Source organism: Phocoena sinus, chromosome 8, assembly GCF_008692025.1.
Source record: "Phocoena sinus isolate mPhoSin1 chromosome 8, mPhoSin1.pri, whole genome shotgun sequence".
Classification (NCBI taxonomy): Eukaryota; Metazoa; Chordata; class Mammalia; order Artiodactyla; family Phocoenidae; genus Phocoena; species Phocoena sinus.
In genome coordinates this window covers 24,443,886-24,465,712 of record NC_045770.1, presented here as the reverse complement: position 1 = coordinate 24,465,712, position 21,827 = coordinate 24,443,886, and the positions used below count along the sequence as shown (strand labels likewise).

Genomic DNA, 21,827 nt, shown 5'->3' with positions numbered 1-21,827 from the left:
CAACTACTGAGCCTGCGCTCTAGACCCTGCGAGTCACAACTACTGAAGCCCGTGTGCCACAACTATTGAAGTCCATGCACCTAGAGCCTGTGCTCCACAACAAGAGAAGCCACCACAATGAGAAGCCCGCGCACCACAAAGAAGAGTAGCCCCCGCTCACCGCAACTAGAGAAAGCCCGCATGTAGCAACGAAGACCCAACACAGCCAAAAATAAATAAATAAATAAATACATTTATTTTTTAAAAAGTGGATGTATTTTTTAAAAACCAAAAAGGTCCTACTGTATAGCACAGGGAATTATATTCAATATCCTGTGATAAACTGTAATGGAAAAGAATATGAAAAAGAATGTATATAAATGTATAACTGAGTCACTTTCCTGTAGAGCAGTAATTAACACAACACTGTAATTCTACTATATGTCAATAAAAAATAAAAATTTAAAAAACTGCCATAAAAATAATCACATAAGGGAGACTTCCCTGGTGGTCCAGTGGTTAAGACTTCGCTTTCCAATGGAGGGGGTGAGGGCTCGATCCCTGGTCAGGGAGCTAAGATCCCACATGCTTGTGGCCAAAAAACCAAAACATAAAACAGAAGCAATACTGTAACAAATTCAATAAAAACTTTAAAAATAGTCGACATCAAAAAAAATCTTTAAAAAAATCACATAAATCAGAAACAAATGAAACATAATAAAGTCCACACACTAAAAAAGAAAAAAGCATGGGTTCTGTTCACATCCCAGCTTCCCACTTACTTACAGCTGTGTAATTCTGGGCAACGCACATAATGTCTCCTCAGACTCCTCATCTATAAATGGGGATGGTAATAGTTCCCTACCTCATAGTGTTGCTATAATCCATAAACAAACTTAAGTGCCTTGGTAAATGTTTGATGCTCTCTGGTTATTGTGAATTAAAATATGTCAATGGCTTCTGGCAATATGATTTATAATAGTTTGACATTTAACCAAATGGTAAAACTATTCCATTTATTATTTCCATCTCTTTTTACCCCTTACCCTGTTTTGTTGTTTATGTTTTCTCGCACCACAGAGTGTTAGTTCCAGGAGAGTAAAGGCTTTACATTGTTCACTGCTGAAAGCAATAGCACCCAGAAAAGTACAGTACATATGAAGCCCTCAGTAAACACTAGCTGAATGAATGGTGCAAAGTGCCACAAGGAAAAATACACCAAAACTTTCATTATAATAAAAAAGTATAGATAAATCTTTCTCTAATGGCTTCCAGTCAAGTATTTTAAAACACCATATGCTATAATAAAAACATAAGTAATTTATTAAAATTTGAAGGCAAAAGCATAATTTTAAAAGATTTAGACCTATGTTAGGCATGATGGAGTATGGATGCTTTCTTGAAATTCACAGTCAGATCCAAGAGTATCACTTTCAGAATGTTCTAGTAGACTGAGTTTACTTTTAGTTGTCTTTAATGAAACAGTCACTATTCTACTCTCTTTCTTAACAGAAATGTGTTTTTTCTAAGACTCACTTCTAATTGGTTCATTAAGCAAAGAATTATTTTGCCCAATTCCTTTGCTTTTCTGCTTTACAGGTGAGTCAGAGCAGGAATGCACATCCTTCCCAGGTTGTTTCTTAGCAGAGTATGTTTTAATATATTCACCTGCTTTGGTCATTTTCTCTGAAGAAGACCTGCTATTTCTAGATAATTCCTCTTCTTTTCTTTGACTTCCAGTTCCAGAAATGATGCCTGCTGAAGGAGAACATGTTCTAGCAATGAAATCTTCAAAAGACTCCTGCCACTGCTCTGTGACTGGGACCCCCAGGTTGTCTTTGGAAGTTTCTAAGGCCTCCTGAGTAGAGACTGGGACATGGAAGGAGTCAAGAGGCAAAGGAATCCCAGCATCACCTGTAATTTTCTGAAACTGGAGGGAAAGACAAAAGACAAGGCAAAAATTCAGTGATGAACAAAGACAACCATTAAAAAGTAGAGTTCAAAACTTCAATGTTACTCTGTGATCTTATTATTAACACAGTCAATTGATTATTCAGAAGACTTCAGAGGCATTTTTTTTCTAACTATATCTTGCCAAGTGATTCTCAACTTAACCTAGCTATATCCAAGGCTATGTCAGCTACATTTTCAGACTTTGGTGATTGGGGTAGTTATTACCCATTTCCTTTCCCTCACTAAGAATGAAACCCTACTCTGTAAGAAAAATTAATTTCTTTTCTATCCTCCAGGCACATGTAAACAATATATAGTTTGTGACCAGACTGTGTTCTCAAGATGTCAGTTCCCAAGACCAGTCTGAGATTGGCTAAGGTGGGCAAAGGGGGCTCCAAGTAAGGTGGAGGAAAAGCTGACAGGTTTCCCCTCCCATTCCCATGACCAGGTGAGTCACTATAATATCTTACATATTAGCTATGTCAAGATTACTTTTTAAAAAAATTATATCAGTATGTGTACCTTCATTAGTGTTCCTTCATTGTATGCTGACTGCATACAAATAGAAACCTAGATAAAATATGAATAGAATAGACATTTATACAATTTAAAATTTGGAATATTTTCTGTAATGTTTTCTTTCTTCATTAAGGAGAGTTTGCTTTAACTCATAAATTTTCTAAAGAATTTCCAGTTTTCTTATGTACAACAATACAGTATCATGAGATGGGCCCACATTTACTGATCTCAGATTTGAAGAGGACTCCAGAGTCTTCTAGCTCCCGAGCATGTGAACTATTAGAGACTGACCATTATTATTTTCTCTCTGACTTGGTCATTTCCTTTTTGCTAATCACTCTTAGAATTATTAAGTGCTGTCCTGTCCACTTACTTGGAGATTTTGTGTTTGTACTGGGGCACTCTGCTTTGATTCTGATTTTTCTTCTTCAAGTGCCTTCTTTTCTTCTTTAGGTGGACTACTAACAGTAGAATTCATCTGGGGACGACCTAGTAAATGAAAATCTGACTGATCTATACCAGCCATTGTGGCCAGCTGCCCAAGCCTGGGCCAAAGGAGGAAAGGAGAAAAGACAAAGGTTATTATAATCACATAAGGGCAGTTTAGATTTCCCCAGACCTACCATCATGAAATACTTCTAAAATCTTAAAAGCCAACATCCTACTCCAGACTACAAGCCTCTCTCTCCCCCAAATTCTCAGCCCTTTCCAGATTCATCCTCTAGGAGACATCCCACTGTCTCACTAGCAGCTTCAACATGTACCATGCACCCCGTCCACTGCCAGTCACACCTCCATTCCCACACTTCTTTACCACCTTTCCTCCAGCTTCCAAGAATGTGTTTGTTCCTTCCTTCCCAACACCAACTCATTCACTGACAAAACACCACTCCATCAACTATCAATCTCCACTTCCCTCTTTCAGCAAAAGTGCTCCTGGTTGAGAACTACTGACCTATATCTTCCCTGCAGATTAATAATAATTTTTATGTCTAAGACAAAAATAACTTTAATTCAAACTTATCAAACAAGCAAAATAAATGAAAGATAGGAAAATTCTTATCCATTCCCGAATATTTTCAATGAAAACTGCCTTCAATTTAGTCTTTACAAAAAACTATACGCACTAATTACTCTGTCTACAGGTTACTCTTTTATAATGGGCTCCCCACTCTACCAAAGCAGGCTCCCCTATTTGCATTTCTTAAAAAATTTAATTCCTCATTTTAAAATGTCAACTATATTACCTATAATTACACTAAATTTGGCTAAATATGGCTACATAAGTGATGAAAATTGCTCCAGTTCCTCAGCAAACTACCATTATAGTCGCAAAGAGAAGAATGCCATGAAGAGAAATGAACTAACCCAGCATCTTTAAGGAGATCTAAGAAAGCATGCAACTTCTGAAAAGAATTCTCAATGCTGCCCAAAACACCTTCATCATCCAGGATCATGCTTGTCAATGAGTGGGCATGAAGGGTTTCAGACAAAGAGAAATTTATATTTCTTAACTGGGCATTTTCATGTTCCAGCTATAAAAGAAGACTGAAAATGTCTGACATGATTTTTTCTCATTGTCATCAAAAGTAGTCTTGTCTAGTTTCAAGGAACAAAACTAAAACACTCAAAATGTAATTAATCTGTAATTAACCTAACTCTCCACCAGTAAGGACAGAAACCATATCACATAATAACCAAAACCCCCAGGCACCCAACAAAGTTTCCTATATAACACTTAGGTGGTATATAAATAAAAGTTATCGTTTTATTAATGATCTTTCACAAAAGATCACATTTCTAACTGGTTAAATTTATAATGGAGCCTCATTCCACATCAGAAAATTACCTGCTTTAAGTTTCCCTTAAATTAGAAAGTGAATTATAGAATCTGATTTGAACAAAACATATTACAACTCTGCTGAATGTTAAGAATTAACTTTAGTGAGCAAAATATCTAATGCTTACGTTTAAAAGTCCTAAATCATACCCAACCCAATTTATTAAATGTACGATCACCAATATTTTTTTATGATTCTTGAAAATATTCACTCCCGTGCACTCTTCCCCTTCCACTCATCACCTATGCACTTAAAACCCCCTATAAGCTCAACTCTAGTATTTCTCAGAAAAGCTGTTATGTTCATGATGCCCCTTTTGCCTTATATAAGCAGGTGCTCAACACTTATTGAATGAGTGTCTGCCAATCCAATGGATGCACTTTGGAAAATTCCTCCCTACGCTCAACCTATGATAAAGTATATTTATATAGAACTTTTTAGATTATGCCCTGCTTTCATGCACATTACCTAATGTAATTTATAGTATATAGTTTTATCTTTCATTGCATTCTTACAAGTTTTCCAATATCTTAAATTTATTTAAATGATTCTTTTTCCTAATTCATTGCCAGGAGAGTCTCATCATGTCTTTTATGCTACTGTATATACAGTATATGCACAAAAAGTGCTTTCTTTAATCAAAGAATCATGAACAGAAAATAAGCTAATGTCATATGAAAGCACACACACACACACACACACACACACACACACACACAAAACGAGATTTTCACATTTTTAAAAACATGCTTTCTGGAATATAGGTCATATGATCACTAAATACCAGTAAATGCAAAAGTCCATATGATACAACCAATTTGCAACATATTACAGTTTTAAAGTTTACAAACTATGTGTATATGGCTTAAAATCAAATCAAAATAAAACCAAAACACTCTCAAAAGTATAAGAAATTGTTTGCCTCATTTATCAGCCTTAAGTCTTATTACTCTTTCCTCCTTTAACTGCTTTAGGCACTCCTCCAGTTTTTCCTAAACAGAGTAAATATTATAACTAATTCGTAGTATAATACCTAAAAGCCTTTTCCAGCTATAGGTCTCATCAGGATTTAGGGGCAGAGCCAGAAGTGAACTCAGATTTTAGTCTGCTACTGGTAATATCATACCATGATAGTGAAATGAATTATCAAAATCTACCAAATTAGCATAGTAAAGATTTATTTAAATTCCACTTTTTCCAACATAAATTTGTGGCAACCCACCATAAAAGGCATATGCGTATAACATAGCAAGTCAGAAATAAATAGTTAAGACCAAGAAAGAAAAATTCTATTTTTATTTGTGGGTCTCTTTATAGTAGGAAGTCCTATTAATGAACATGCTTAACATACCTGAATTGCAGATTCAAAATCATTTTTTTTTAAAGTAATCACTTTTAAAGCAATTTCCAGTCAAGCACTGTTCCTGGAGTTCCCTGGGCATTAAATAATCTAATCATCAAAACCCTAAGAGGGGGCTTCCCTGGTGTCGCAGTGGTTAAGAATCTGCCTGCCAGTGCAGGGGACACGGGTTCGAGCCCTGGTCCGGGAAGATCCCACGTGCCCGGAGCAACTAAGCCCGTGTGCCACGACTACTGAACCTACACTCTAGAGCCCCTGTGTCACAACCACTGAGCCCACGTGCCACAACTACTGAGCCCACGTGCCACAACTACTGAAGCCTGCACGCCTAGAGCCCGTGCTCTGCAACAAGAGAAACCACTTCAATGAGAAGCCCGCACACCACTACGAAGAGAAGCCCCCGCTCGACGCAACTAGAGAAAGCCCGTGAGCAGTATCAAACACCCAGCGCAGCCAAAAATAAATAAATAGGGCTTCCCTGGTGGCGCAGTGGTTGAGAGTCCGCCTGCCGATGCAGGGGACACGGGTTCATGCCCCGGTCCGGGAAGATCCCACATGCTGCGGAGTGGCTGGGCCCGTGAGCCATGGCCGCTGAGCCTGCATGTCCGGAGCCTGTGCTCCGCAACGGGAGAGGCCACAACAGTGAGAGGCCCGTTTACCAAAAAATAAATAAATAAAATAAATTTATTCAAAAAACCCTATGAGGAAAGAACAATCACTAACTCCATGTTATTTTACAGATGAGGGAAACAGAGGCAGAGAAGTAGAGTAAGTAGAGCAGCACAGCCAAGGTCACACCACTAAGTAGCAGAGCCACACTGTGGACTCAGGAAGCTGGGTGTCATTCCTGTTCACAGAGGTGGTAGCCTTCCCATTCACCAAGATCAATAAAATAAAATGAACACTGATAAACTCTCTCAGGAGTTTTAGGAACTAAGACACTTCAGTCCTTGAAGTGGGGACACTGCTTGCAATGGGCAGAATTCTAACAGAGCCCCTAAGACTCCTATTTACTGAAGTACACAAACCTTCCACTTATCCAATCAAACCCTAAATCTGGGTGCTGCAGTGAAGGGATTTTGCAGATGGAATTAAGATTCAAAATCAGTTGATTTTTTAAGATAGGGAGATTATTCTAGGTGGATGTGACCTACTCAGGCACCCCATGAAAAGGACCTGAACTCTTCCTGAATTGAAGTACAAAAGGGAGGAAGACTCTCCATTGCTGGCTCTGAAGAAGTCCAATGCTGTGGCAGGGAAGGCAAGCGAGAGGCCTCTAGGACCTGAGACTGTCCCCCAACTGACAGCCAGCAAGGAAATGGGGACCTCTCTCCTGCAACTGCAGAATCTGAATTATGCCAACAAGCCGAAGAAGCTTGGAAGCATTCTTTCCCAGAGCCTCTGGATGCTAACACAGCCAGACTGACATCTTGATTTCAGCTCTGTGACCCACACAAATTATGGTGAACATCCAACATTTGGGGCTCAATGTTTACACTTAAATTTCACGTGCTTTAACACTCTCAGGAGGGAACCACGTGTTTCAGTGTGTATCTGAGCAGGAAAGCCAGTCACACTGTGCCAGGACTTCTGACCTGCAGAACTGTGAGCTAGTCAAGTAGGTATTGTTTTCAGTCAGTAAGAGTGTAGTAAAAGAATTAATATTCTACTCAACCTCCAGGTTCGTGAACAAAATAAATGATTGCCATTGTTTTAGGCCGCTGTTTTGGGGTGGTTTCTTATGCAGCGATAAACCATCAGAATACCTATACTTATGAAAACAGTACGGTATATTTATACATTTTAACTGCTTTGAACAATCACTTAAAGAATGAGGAACTCTGTTATATGCCATCATTGGGATAGGAGCTGGTATCACTTTCTGGAGAGTAGCTTTTGGTACCTAACAACAATCCTACATCAGGGGTTTACCCTAAGGAAATCAAAGATGTGGGCAAGGAGTTATCTACCAACATGATGTCATAAGATTGTTTATAACCAAACCCTAGAAGAAAGCTAAGAGCCTCCAAATTGGGATTGGTTTAAACAAAAATAGCTCACCATATGAAGGAATGCGCTATGAAGCCACTAAGAAAAGAATGACAACAGGTCTCAACCAGAGTTAATGAATGGGCTTCAGGAGTTCTACACTCAAAATATATCTGTGCGTTTTTCCTGGGAGATGATGCATAAGCTTAATCAAATTCTCTGATGTAGAAGAGTATTTAGTGACATGGCAAAATATTTTTGATACTTTTTTAAGACAAAAGAGCAGATTAGATGTGTGTACATGTAGAGGTGGCTTTTATTTCCTTCAAGAAGTTGTTCATTGTTTTCAAACACTTGCTCAATGAACATATATTTTTATATTCAGAACATGTTTAAAAAATTGAGAGTCTAAGAACTTCAAATTCTTTAATGTTTCATTACTAAAGCCAGTCAAGTTTTCAATGGGGAAAAGGGGGAAAAAATTGTAAAATTCCTCTACTTTTAATATAATGATTTAATCAATCTTCTAAAACAGGTTTCAAAGAAATTCTAAACAAATAAACAAACAAACAAAAAGCCCTCACCACAGTCAGAGGAAAGTAGACCAAAATTCCTGACTGGTTCTAAATAGCACATCAAAGTGCAGTTAAATGAAATAGTTTCTCCCTCTAATGGAGGGAATTAGAACACAGTGTTAAATTTTTGTGAAAAAGTGTACCCTCCTCCTACAAAGTATTAGTAATTCATGTCCCTTACATGGAAATATGGCACCAAAAAAGTTAGAAAGTAAAATTGCTTGATATTCTATTACTTAAATAAGACTAATGATAAGGCTTTGGAATAATTATCCTTCCTGTCATCTGCTCTCCTTCCTCCCTCTGTACACTGGCTAGGGTGATTTTTCTGGGACAAAGCTCCCATTATATTGGATAACAAATTTTATGTTCACCTTTTCTCCATTTAACATTGAAATCAATCATTTGTCATAATCAGGGGATTCATAACCTTGATTTTTTTGTGTGTGTGTGGGCTACAAAATATTCCACTGAGTGGGTTTACTGGTTAACCATGTTACACATTTAAATTCTTTCCAACTTTTCAATATTATAAGACAAAATAACCGTTTTTATGCATGAAGGCTTTTTTCCATATTGAGAATAACGTTCTTACAATAAACCTATAAAAATGAGTTTGAGATCAAAGCAAACATTTTTAAGGCTCTGAGGTACCTATCTCCAAACTTCTTTCCAAGATTTCTGAGATTTTATACTGCCATCAGCGATGTATCACTTGATATATAACCTCTACTATAACTGTTGGCTCACTTCCTCATTTAGAGTGCAAGTTATTTGAAGATAGGCGGTGTATTTTATTAAGTGTTTATCCCCAGCACCTGTGCCTAGCACAACGTAGACGGTCAATAAATAATTGCTTAATAAGGAAAATCCCTGCCAATACAAGAAGTACGTGTGTGAAAGACAGGCTGTGTGTTTTTCTCTAACTGGATAGATGAAAACTTGTCATCTTCTTTAATGTGCAATTTTTTTGCTTATAATTAGTAATTAAATTTCTCTTTTAGATTATATTGTAAAAATTCAGATTCTCTGAGGCAAATGAGTCTGGCACTACCCATTAGCTATATAACCTTGGACAAGTTCTATAACTCTAGGCCTCAACTTCCTCATCTATAAAATGGAGATAAGCTTCCATATCACAGGGCTCTTGTGAGGATTACATGAGTTAAAACACATATAAAATTAGAAGAGTGCTTGGTGCACAGCATATGTTCAATTAATGCTGAATGAATGAACATGTGAATGCAAGCAGTAGTGAAGGGCTTAAAATGAAATAGTTCCATCCCACTCCCACATCCAGCACTCAACAAGCAACTGATTCTTTACTTAGTTTTTTTTTTTGTTTTTTTTTTTTTTTTTGCGGTATGCGGGGCCTCTCACTGTTGCGGCCTCTCCCGTTGCGGAGCACAGGCTCCGGACTCGCAGGCTCAGCGGCCATGGCTCACGGGCACAGCCGCTCCGCGGCATGTGGGATCTTCCCGGACCGGGGCACGAACCTGTGTCCCCTGCATTGGCAGGCGGACTCTCAACCACTGCACCACCAGGGAAGCCCTACTCAGGTTTTTAATTGTAAAATACAATATGCGTACTGAGAAGTGCACAGAACAAAACTGTCAATGTAACAAATAAAAAGAGAATACTTACATAACCAATACTCGAATCTGAAAGTATTGATACTTGTCAGCATCTCAAAAACCCCCCATATCCTTTTCTCATCACAATCTCCTTCCCTCTTCCCGGTTAAACACCATCCTCATTTCTCCACAATCATTTCCTTTAACCTGCATGCATCCCTAACAAAAGAGTTTAGTTTTGTCAACATCTAACTTTATGTAGAGGATCATAGTTTATGAATTCTTTTCTATCTTATTTCTTTCACTCAACATTGGTTTAAAAAATTCATCCACGTTGCTGCCTGTTGCTCTAGTTCATTCAATTTTATTGCTTGATAGTTTTCCCACTGTACGAATACACATAATTTATTTAATTTTTGACTCTTGATGGACATCTGGTTTGTTTTCGGTTTGTGCTAATGCAAATCATGGACAGGAATCCTGCTGTACCGGTTATTCTGGTGCATTTACACAGGGCGGGGGTGAGGGCTGCTGGGTCACAGGCTATTTATATACCTTCAGTTGATGGAGAGTGCTAAATGCTTTCCAAAGTAGTTGTGTCGATTTATACTCCAGTATAAGCAGGGTAGAAGATTCCCATAGTACTCCAGGTCTACAATACCTGATACTACCAGACTTTATGTATTTGTCAATCTGATTGGCATGTAGTTTTGTTGGTTTGGACTCACTTTTCTCTTATTACATAATGAAGTTGTACACTTTTCTGTGTTTACTGGCTGTTTGGATTTCCTTTTTTATGAGGTTTACGTCAACTATTGGTATTTTTTATTCTTATTTTATTATTCTTATTTATTTATTTTTGGCCGTTTTGGGTCTTCATTGCTGTGTGCAGGCTTTCTCTAGTTGCAGCTAGTGGGGGCTACTCTTCATTGCAGTGGCTTCTCATGTCGTGGAGCACAGGATCTAGGCACACGGGCTTCAGTAGTTGTGGCACGTGGGCTCAGTAGTTGTGGCTCACAGGCTCTAGAGCACAGGCTCCGTAGTTGTGGCACATGGGCTTCGTTGCTCCGTGGCGTGTGGGATCATCCCGGACCAGGGCTTGAACCCATGTCCCCTGCCTCAGCAGGCAGATTCTTAACCACTGCACCACCAGGGAGGTCCAGCTATTGTTAGTTTGAATTCTTCTCCATTTCCAGGTAATACTCTTATATGACTATTTTCTGACTAAATTTGAGGCATTATCTGTTCACTTTCTAATTTACTAAGTAAGGGTTTAGTTCCTTTACACTCTTTCCTATGTCCACACTACTCAGTAAAGTTATGTCATCATTAGTTATTCCACTGCTCATGATCTCTTTGACTTGTAGTGATATACTTAAAAACTTAAATTGTTGATCAACTATAAACTCTCTCAATGTCATGCTTTGTAAAATGAGGACATTCATACCATTTTGCCTTTTTTCTACCTCTTGTCTACCTTCCAAACCTAGCTTTTACGTTGTCAAAGCTGAAATTTATATTCTGTTCTATGTGCAGTTAAGTCTTCTGTTATTTGAGAGTCAGTAGGGAGTAAGGTTTAAGAGAACAGGCAGAGAGCCTAAACTCAAAGCCTCAATCCAACCCTAAATTACGTACAGCCTGGGCAAGTTCCTTCTCTGTCTTAGCTTCCTTTTCTCAAAAGTGGGAATGATATTAGCACCAACCTCATAAGGCTATTCAGAGGATTAAATGAGTTAATATATGCAAAAACACTTAGAGCCTAATATATACTTAGTACATACTGGTACACAATGCATTTCAGTACATACCAAGTTAATGCAAATACATACTAAGTATAGTTTATGTTAGTTATTTGTTATTACATGCAAGTTGACAATAAAAGCTGCAAACCAAGACAGTATTGCCATTATTACAAGTAAATTAATATTGCCGACTGCAGATTTACTGTGTCTCTGTGTATAGACTACACCTCGTTCCATACTGTGCCAGTGTCACTGCCCTTGTGCAGGGTGACCACATACCCTAAGCCTCCTTGAGCTGTTCCAGTTTATACATGTTGTCCTGATGTTACAGCATTAGAGCACCTCCTTACACTATTGAAGTGTAAGGAGTTTGGACAAGTTCTGGTTTGGACAAATTAGATAGGTGGTCATTACCCCTGTATGTCACTGAAAAGGGGGACATCTATAGAGTCAAGTTCAAGTGGATTCTTCTCTTCCTCATCAATAGTAGGTTAAAAATCAACCATAGTTTAGTTTGCTTCATGTTTATGTCAGTATAGCCTTTTTTCCTCTGGAGTTCAAGTTCCTTCTCCTCTTCCTCTCCCTCCTCCCTTCCAACTGTGCCTAATACCTAGTAAGTACAATATGCCTCGAGATGTTTTTAAGCTCTCAGTCACACAATCAATAGAAGCCTCTCCAATATAGACTAGCTGCTCTCTGCACTGAATCCCCTATTACCTTCCTTCTTGGTTTATTGCCTCATTTTGCTCGATTATTTCTATAAATAGCTTAAGATGTAGCACAGGAGGGAAATTTTTCAAATTTCTTTGTGTACAAAATATCTTATTCAGCCTCCACTTATGACTGATAGTTTGACTGGATACAAACCCCTAGGGTGAAAATTATGAGCCTGAAAAACTTTGGAGGCATCTTTCTAACACCTTCCAGGATTCGTGCTGCTGATGACAACTATGATAAAGTCAGATTTTAACTCTTTTATTTTAGGTGACCAGTATTTTTCTCTCTGAAATGGATGTATCCTCTCAGTATTTTATTCTATTTTATTTTATTTTTTCAGTATTTTAAAGTTTCACAATGAAGGGTGCCTAGGTATGTCTATTCTTGTTCACCTTGCTCAAAACTTGAGTAACTATTTTAAAACTGAGGCCTGATGTCCACTTTCAGCAGTGGGGGATTTTCTTGCCCTTTTGACAGCTTCCCTCCATTTTTTTTTTCTGGGTCTGGAGTTTCTAATAGTAACATGTTGGATCTCCCAGATGCAGCCTCTCTAACGTATTTCTATCATATTTTCCATTGTGTCTTTCTTTTTTATATACTGAGAAATTTTTAATATTCCTACTGAATTTATTTCAGCAACCATATTTTCATTTCCAAGAGACCTCTCTTGTTTCTGACCATTCTCTTTTTAATTAACACCCTAGTCTTATGTTATAGTTGCTAACTCTTTTAAACCTCTCTCAGGATACTAATTAAGGTATTTTCTTAAATTATTTTGTTCCCCAAATTGTCCCCGGTCCTACCAGGATATGTTTTCACTCTTTTTCCCCCTCTCTCATGTTGTAAGCTTTACTCAACTATCAGGCAAATGACAGTTATTTCCTATTTAAGAATGAGCACAGAAAGCTCCCTGAAGTCAACGATTGATTGGCTTCTTATGCAGGAAGAAGCAGGGAGTACCTGTAATAGAATCCCCCCGCCAACACTCTTTTCTACGGTGTAAAAACTCACATTAACTGCCCTAGTTCTCCCCAGTTTCACTGTTTTCAAAATGAAATCATCTCGGGCTTCCCTGGTGGCACAGTGGTTGAGAGTCCGCCTGCCGATGCAGGGCACACGGGTTCGTGCCCTGGTCCGGGAAGATCCCACATGCCGCGGAGCGGCTGGGCCCGTGAGCCGTGGCCGCTGAGCCTGAGCGTCCGGAGCCTGTGCTCTGCAACAGGAGAGGCCACAACAGTGAGAGGCCCGCGTACCGGAAAAAAAAAAAGAAATCATCTCATTTCAGGAGCGTGAGGGCGGGGCTGGGAGTCCACTCCTCCAGACACAAACCTTCAATGTGCTCCCCTATTTCAGCCACACTTTTAACTAACTCCACCCTCTGTCCTACATGCACATCTGAGCATGGGGATACTTCTGCAGGTGGGGTCAGAATCCTCCTCAGTTGCAGGCGGTCCCTGTGCATATTCTAGGTGATGCTTTTCCTCTGTTCTACTGCTTCAGTTTCACTCTCTTCCACTTGTCTCCGTCTTTCAAAACTATGTTGAAATCTCTTGATTGTTGTGGGCTTATATACTTAAACACTTTGATACCATCATTGTAGTGTATTGTCAAAATGGAGAAGAGCCGCAAGGGTTCTCAGTGCATTCTGAATCTGCTATTCTGTGGTCCCAGTGTTTAAACTTCTTAGTCTTCCCCAGTGTATATCATTGTTTTTAGAAATACAATCTCCTGGTCTACTCGTGAAGGAAATGAATACAACGCATCTAAAATGACAAGGAATGCGGGTTAAATGCTCTAGGGTCTTGTCGTACTCTGCCATTTACTAATAAACCATTTATGTGCTACAAATTGTAGGTGCTCATTTATAAAATGAAAGGGAGTAACTCTACATGAACTATAGATTTCTCCTACTCTAACATTTCATAATTTTCTAAGTTTTTTCTTAAAATTTCTCTATATTATCATTAATTTTAATTAAAAAAATAAAAATCTAACTTTCTCTTTTGAACATCAAAGAGTAATTCCCATAGTCCTACAATAATGGGATAATTAGTTCTGAAACCTTTCATGTTTCATATTTCATACGAAAATAAAATCATGTTAAATAATTTAAAAAAATTAAACATGGACTTTGTAGCACAAAGACAAGGTCCCCCCAAATGGTGTTCCTTTATTTACTAGAAATATTCAGCTCTGCTTTAAAGTTGAAATAAAATAAATATATTATTTTTGAGGTGCAAAAATTTCTTATGAAAATCAATTTTTCTTTTCTGTCCATACAAACAAAAGTATGGAATGACATTAGAGGTCAGGTTTATTTGGTAATATAATGTAGCTTCTTGATATTTTTTATTTTAGGAAAGGAGAATATCAACATTGAAACTTTTTTCAGCTTTACTTTTATTTAAAATGAGACCCTATTTTCCTCTTATAAAAAGAGAGTTCAACTAGAACTGTCAATTTTCTCATCTGTAAAACAAGAGCACTGAATCAGCTGACTACATTCATTCAGAACTCAATTTCTTTACCTTATGATCACTAAGGTTCTCCCTAAATCTAATATCCTAAGGTTCTAAGGAAAGGAAAATATATTACTGCCGACATGTTTTGATTTTTATTTCTTAGAGTTCAAATGTCCACCATTCACCTTGGTCTAAGCTTTAGGGAACCATTCAAGGGGATACAGTGCAGATGGGAGGAGAACACAGAACCCTCACACAAGGTGTGCTGTGTTGCAGTCAGGCTTCCATTTGAAAAATAATCTTCTCTATAGCTTTAAAGTGATAACTTTGTACCGGCAATGCTTCTTGTTTCAAACTGATTTTCTCTGGCTCTTCCTGAACACTTTCTGAGGAATCATTGACCTCTTTGATTTCTGAGGAGGAAGGACTCTCTACTGTCACAATCACAGGAAATTCTGATGGACCTGAGTGTCTGAAGAAGACGATAGGAAATCACAAAGTTGTTACACTAAAGTGCAAAGAAAGAAGACAACATTGTATAAAAGACAGCACAAGCCAGATACCAAATATCCAAATATTAGAGGACGTTTAACAAAAGTGATCTGAGGTATCATTATTTATAAATGTCTTTCACTGCTTCTTAGTCTAAAACAGGCAATGACTAAGTAAAATTACAGTAACTTATTTATGCTGTGGTCTACATGGTTGTAGACCTCTGTTGTACATGGTTAGGATTAGTAATGGGAATTGCCCATATTATTTTATGAAGTTTCTTTCACAGAAGCCAAGTGAAGATCCAAGGTAAACATTTTTTCTCAGTATACTGCAAATGAAAATTTTATTTTTCACTATCAGACAAAAACTGGAAGAAAATGTAGTTTTTTGGAAGAAAATACATCAGTAAAGGGACTGATAAAGAATCAGAAGAATAATCAGAAAGTCAATATATCTAAGCTGTGTATAATAGATGTTAGAATTAAAAAAAATAAATCACATAACTATGACAAATAACATACAAGGGAACTCCCATAAGGTTAACAGCTGATTTTTCAGCAGAAATTCTACAAGCCAGAAGGGAGTGGCATGATATACTTAAAGTGATGAAAGGGAAGAACCTACAACCAAGATTACCCTACCCGGCAAGGATCTCATTCAGATTTGATGGAGAAATCAAAAGCTTTACAGACAAGCAAAAGCTAAGAGAATTCAGCACCACCAAAGCAGCTCTGCAACAAATGCTAAAGGAACTTCTCTAAGTGGGAAACACAAGAGAAGAAAAGGACCTACAAAAACAAACCCAAAACAATTAAGAAAATGGTTATAGGAACATACATATCGATAATTACCTTAAACATGAATGGATTAAATGCTCCAACCAAAAGATGCAGGCTTAAAAAAAAAAAAAAAAAAAAAAAAAAAAGATGCAGGCTTGCTGAATGGATACAAAAACAAGACCCATATATATGCTGTCTACAAGAGACCCACTTCAGACCTTGGGACACATACAGACTGAAAGTGAGGTGATGGAAAAAGATATTCCATGGAAATCATAAGAAAACTGGAGTAGCAATACTCATATCAGATAAAATAGACTTTAAAATAAAGAATGTTGGGCTTCCCTGGTAGCGAAGTGGTTGAGAGTCCACCTGCTGATGCGGGGGACATGGGTTCGTGCCCTGGTCTGCGAAGATCCCACATGCCATGGCGTGGCTAGGCCCGTGAGCCATGGCCGCTGATCCTGTGCATCCGGAGCCTGTGCTCTGCAATGGGAGAGGCCACAACAGTGAGAGGTCCACGAACTGCAAAAAATTAAAAAATAAAAAAATAGAATGTTACAAGAGACAAGGAAGGACACTACCTAATGATCAAGGGATCAATCCAAGAAGAAGACATAACAGTTATAAATATATATGCACCCAACATAGGAGCACCTCAATACATAAGACAACTGTTAACAGCTATAAAGGAGGAAACCGACAGTAGCACAGTAATAGCGGGGGACTTTAACACCTCACTTACACCAATGGACAAATCATCCAAAATGAAAATAAATAAGGAAACAGAAGCTTTAAATGACACAATAGACCAGATAGATTTAATTGATATTTATAGGACATTCCATCCAAAAACAGCAGATTACACTTTCTTCTCAAGTGTACAGGGAACATTATCCAGGATAGATCACATCTTGGGTCACAAATCAAGCCTCAGTAAATTTAAGAAAATTGAAATCATATCAAGCATCTTTTCTGACCACAATGCTACGAGATTAGAAATGAATTGCAGGGAAAAAAACGTAAAAAATACAAACACATGGAGGTTAAACAATATGTTACTAAATAAACAAGAGATCACTGAAGAAATCAAAGAGGAAATCAAAAAATAACTAGAGACAAATGACAATGAAAACACAGTGATCCAAAACCTATGGGATGCAGCAAAAGAAGTTCTAAGAGGGCACTTTATAGCTATACAAGCCTACCTCAAGAAACAAGAAAAATCTCAAATAAACAATTTAACCTTACACCTAAAGGAACTAGAGAAAGAAGAACAAACAAAACCCAAAGTTAGAAGAAGGAAAGAAATCATAAAGATCAGAGCAGAAATAAGTGAAATAGAAACAAAGAAAACAATACCAAAGATCAATAAAACTAAAAGCTGGTACTTTGAGAAGATAAACAAAATTGATAAACCATTAGCCAGACTCATCAAGAAAAAGAGGGAGAGGGCTCAAATCGATAAAATTAGAAATGAAAAAGGAGAAGTTACAACTGACACCACAGAAATACAAAGCATCTTAAGAGACTACTACAAGCAACTCTATGCCAAAAAAATGGACAACCTGGAAGAAATGGACAAATTCTTAGAAAGGTATAACCTTCCAAGACTGAACCAAGAAGAAATAGAAAATATGAACGACCAATCACAAGTAATGAAATTGAAACGGTGATTAAAAATCTTCCAACAAACAAAAGTCCAGGACCAGATGGCTTCAAGGTGAATTCTATCAAACATTTAGGGAAGAGCTAACACCCATTCTTCTCAAACTCTTCCATAAAATTGCAGAGGAAGGAACACTCCTAAACTCATTCTATGAGGCCACCATCACCCTAACACCAAAAGCAGACAAAGATACTACAAAAAAAGAAAATTACAACCAATTGCCAACAAACACACAAAAGAATGCTCAACATCATTAATCATTAGAGAAATGCAAATCCAAACTACAATGTAATATCATCTCACACCGGTCAGAATGGCCATCATAAAAAATCTAGAAACAATAAATGCTGGAGAGGGTGTGGAGAAAAGGGAACCCTCATACACTGTTGGTGGGAACGTAAATTGATAAAACCACTATGGAGAACAGTATGGAGGTTCCTTAAAAAACTAAAAATAGAACTACCATACAACTCAGCAATCCCACTACAGGGCATATACCCTGAGAAAACCATAATTCAAAAAGAGTCACGTACCACAATGTTCATTGCAGCTCTATCTACAATAGCCAGGACATGAAAGCAACCTAAGTGTCCATCCACAGATGAATGGATAAAAAAGATGCAGCACATATATATATACAATGGAATATTACTCAGCCATAAAAAGAAACGAAATTGAGTTATTATTTGTGAGGTGGATGGACCTAGAGTGTGTCATACAGAGCGAAGTAAGTCAGAAAGAGAAAAACAAATACCATACCCTAACACACATATATGGAATCTAAAAAAAAAAAAAAAAATGGTCATGAAGAACCTAGGGACAAGATGGGAATAAAGACGCAGACCTACTAGAGAATTAACTTGAGGACACAGGGAGGGAGAAGGGTAAGCTGGGACAAAGTGTGGGAGTGGTAGTGTAAATATGGACATATATACACTGCCAAATGTAAAATAGATAGCTAGTAGGAAGCAGTTGCATAACACATGGAGATCAGCTCGGTGCTTTGTGACCAGCTAGAAAGGTGGGATAGGGAGGGTGGGAGGGAGGGAGATGTAAGAAAGAAGAGATACTGGGATACATATATATGTATAACTGATTCACGTTGTTATAAAGCAGAAACTAACACACCATTGTAAAGCAATTATACTCCAATAAAAAAGTTAAAAGAAAAGAAAAGAAAAATACAGACCAATATCACTGATGAATATAGATGCAAAAATCCTCAACAAAATACTAGCAAACAGAATCCAACAACACATTAAAAGGATCATACACCATGATCAAGTGGGATTTATCCCAGGGATGCAAGGATTCTTCAATATACGCAAATCAATCAATGTGATATGCCATATTAACATATTGAAGAATAAAAGCCATATGATCATCTCAGTAGATGCAGAAAAAGCTTTTGACAAAATTCAACACCAATTTATGATAAAAGCTCTCCAGAAAGTGGACATAGAGGGAACCTAGCTCAACGTAATAAAGACCATATATGACAAACCCACAGCAAACATCATTCTCAATGGTGAAAAACTGAAACCATTTCCTCTAAGATCAGGAACAAGACAAGGACGTCGGGCTTCCCTGGTGGCGCAGTCATTGAGAGTCCGCCTGCTGATGCAGGGGACGTGGGTTCGTGCCCCAGTCCGGGAAGATCTCACATGCTGCAGAGCGGCTGGGCCCGTGAGCCATGGTTGCTGAGCCTGTGCGTCCGGAGCCTGTGATCCGCAATGGGAGAGGCCACAACAGTAAGAAGCCCGTGAAAAAAAAAAAGACAAGGACGTCCACTCTCACCACTATTATTCAACATAGTTTTGGAAGTCCTAGCCATGGCATCAGAGAAGAAAAAGAAACAAAAGGAATAAAAATTGGAAAAGAAGAAGTAAAACAGTCACTGTTTGCAGATGACATGATACTATAGATAGAGAATCCTAAAGATGCTACCAGAAAACTACTAGAGCTAATCAATGAATTTGGTAAAGTTGCAGGATACAAAATTAATGCACAGAAATCTCTTGCATTCCTATACACTAATGATGAAAAATCTGAAAGAGAAATTAAGGAAACACTCCCATTTACCACTGCAACAAAAAGAATAAAATACCTAGGAATAAACCTACCTAGGGAGACAAAAGACCTGTATGCGGAAAACTATAAGACACTGTTGAAAGAAATTAAAGATGACACCAACAGAAGGAGAGATATACCATGTTCTTGGATTGGAAGAATCAGTATTGTGAAAGTGACTATACTATCCAAAGCCATCTACAGATTCAATGCAATCCCTATCAAATTACCAATGGCATTTTTTACAGAACTAGAATAAAAAATCTTAAAATTTGTATGGAAACACAAAAGACCCCAAATAGCCAAAGCAGTCTTGAGGGAAAAAAGACGGAACTGGAGGAATCAGACTCCCTGACTTCAGACTATACTACAAAGCTACAGTAATCAAAACAATATGGTATTGGCACAAAAACAGAAACATAGATCAATGGAACAAGATAGAAAGCCCAGAGATAAACCCACGCACCTATGGTCAACTAATCTATGACAAAGGAGGCAAGGATATACAATGGAGAAAAGACAGTCTCTTCAATAAGTGGTGCTGGGAAAACTGGACAGCTACATGTAAAAGAATGAAATTAGAGCACTCCCTAACACCATACACAAAAATAAACTCAAAATGGATTTGAAACCTAAATGTAAGATGGGACACTATAAAACTCTTAGAGGAAAACATAGGAAGAACACTCTTTGACATAAATCACAGCAAGATCTTTTTTGATCTACCTCCTAGAGTAATGGAAATAGAAACAAAAATAAACAAATGGGACCTAATGAAACTTAAGAGCTTTTGCACAGCAAAGGAAACCGTAAACAAGAAGAAAAGACAACCCTCAGAATGGGAGAAAATATTTGCAAACGAATCAACGGACAAAGGATTAATCTCCAAACTATATAAACAGCTCATGCAGCTCAGTATTAAAGAAACAAACAACCTAATCCAAAAATGGGCAGAAGACCTTAATAGACATTTCTCCAAAGAAGACATACAGATGACCAAGAAGCATATGAAAAGCTGCTCAACATCACTAATTATTAGAGAAATGCAAATCAAAACTACAGTGAGGTATCACCTCACACCAGTTAGAATGGGCATCATCAGAAAATCTACAAACAGCAAATGCTGGAGAGGGTGTGGAGAAAAGGGAACCCTCTTGCACTGTTGGTGGGAATGTAATTTGATACAGCCACTATGGAGAACAGTATGGAGGTTCCTTAAAAAACTAAAAGTAGGATTACCATATGACCCAGCAATCCCACTACTGGGCATATACCCAGAGAAAACCATAATTCAAAAAGACACATGCACCCCAATGTTCATTGCAGCACTATTTACAATAGCCAGGTCATGGAAGCCACTTAAATGCCCATTGACAGATGAATGGATAAAGAAGATGTGGTACATATATACAATGGAATATTACTCAGCCAGAAAAAGGAATGAAATTGGGTCATTTGTGGAGACGTGGTTTGATCTAGACACTGTCATACAGAGTGAAGTAAGTCAGAAAGAGAAAAACAAATACCGTATATTAACTCATGTATGTGGATCCTAGAAAAATGGTACAGATGAACCAGTTTGCAGGGCAGAAGTTGAGACACAGATGTAGAGGAGAAACATATGGACACCAAGGGGGGAAAGCCATGGGGAGTGGGGATGGTGGTGTGCTGAATTGGGCGATTGGGTTTGACATGTATACACTGATATGTATAAAATTGATGACCAATAAGAACCTGCTGTATAAAAAAATAAATTAAATTAAATTAAAAAATTTTTTAAAAAGGAATTCTTCAGTCTGGCAATCCTCCAAGTGCTGTAAGATCCACGCATCCTGACTAACTCTTTTCAGGCCTACACACATATATTGTAGGTGTGATTTCAGGATTTACAGCCTGAACATTGTTAAAAAAAAAAAAAAAAGATGAAACGTGAGGGGAGGGGGCAGGGCACAACATTTAAAAGAATGGCATAGCCTGAGGACAAGACATAAACTGATTAGAATCAAATAGGTTCAAGATGGTGGACAAGTCGACTTCCACTAGACCTTAAGCCTCAGTATACCTCATCGTAACACATCAGCAAGCTAAATGACATTTCCAAAG

The 21,827-nt window shown here is 37.9% G+C and overlaps 1 pseudogene; it reads right to left on the bottom strand.

Annotated features, from left to right (window-relative positions):
• Positions 1-1,345: 1,345 nt before the first annotated feature.
• LOC116758275 lies at positions 1,346-21,791 on the bottom strand (annotated as a pseudogene).
• Between the last annotated feature and the right edge of the window lie 36 nt (positions 21,792-21,827).